The following is a 1,257-nucleotide window of genomic DNA, read 5'->3' on the forward strand; positions in this document are numbered from 1 at the left end:
ACCGTCAGCTGCTAGTTGCAGCAACCATGGCCATCGGCGAGGAAAGCTTGCGGTGGTTCGTGAGCAGCGTGGAGGAGAGAAAATTGTGGTTGTGAAGAGCAGTGGCTAGAGGTAGAAGAAAAGGTAAAAGGAAAGGCCATTGAAAGGATACGGATAAGAAAGGGGGTGGTTGTGCGAGGCCCACCACTGACACATGTCTTGCGCGGGGGTTGATTTCATGCATGATGGACCCAGCGTGGCGGGAGCCGGCCGAAAGTTCGGTCGGCGCCCTGGCTCTAAACGTTTCCCATTATTTTTACTGAGAGCTATTCAGATGTCCAAACGAGATGACAATTGGCATGAACCTTACGCACTCAAATATCTTCCACTAAAAAATTCAGATTTTTTTTAAAAAAATGAATATTTTTTTATTTTATTTTTCATCAAGATCCGATGAGCTCAGGTTCGAATCCTGTTATTTTTGTCCGTATTTATGCTGAGCCGGATCACATATACAAGCCAAAATCAATGGACATACCAAACACAGAAAAGAATTCTATGAGTCCAGGTCTCACGCGAGACCCATCCTGGTGGATGACACGTGGCATTCACAAATCACAAAGCATCTAATCTCTCCTCCTGATTTTAAGTGGGGGGTGAAGGATGCTTTGTGATTTGTGAATGCCACGTGTCATCTATTAAGACGGATCTCACCTGCTAACCGTGAGACCTGGTCTCATATAATTTTTTTCCTACCAAACACGCCCAAGTTAGCAATTGTGCGAATCTTGCCAGGCCGTGTCACCGCAAACCTATTTAACAGCTCCCTGCACTTCTCTTCCCTTCTCCTCGGGAAAGCAGACGCAGTGGCGGTGGTGGGAGGCTGGGAGCAAGAGAGGTTCCCGACGCGACGAAACGAAAGAGAGAGAAGAAAGAAAAGGGCATCATCCGCCAGGGTAGCGTGGGAAGAAGTAAACAAGGGGTTGCAGCATAGGAAAAGACCACTCCACCACACACGGCCCCCTTGTGAAACCCCAACTCATGCTCCGCCGGGCCGTGTTGCTGTGTCCTGTGCTGTTGCGCCTCTTGCGCCGCCCCGAGATTCTCCTTCCGCGCTGCCGTTTGGGATCGGCGCTGCAACGGCCGCGCGCCGGCACGTGTTACAAAACAACCGTGCACCCGCCGATTCTTGGCACCTGCCGCGTCCACTCTCCCTCGCGATTTAGGGTTTTTATTCCAGCTCCATGCACAGGCCGGCGATGCTGGGCTGTGATGACT

The sequence above is a fragment of the Triticum dicoccoides genome, chromosome 3A (genome assembly GCF_002162155.2).
Source record: "Triticum dicoccoides isolate Atlit2015 ecotype Zavitan chromosome 3A, WEW_v2.0, whole genome shotgun sequence".
Taxonomy (NCBI): domain Eukaryota; kingdom Viridiplantae; phylum Streptophyta; class Magnoliopsida; order Poales; family Poaceae; genus Triticum; species Triticum dicoccoides.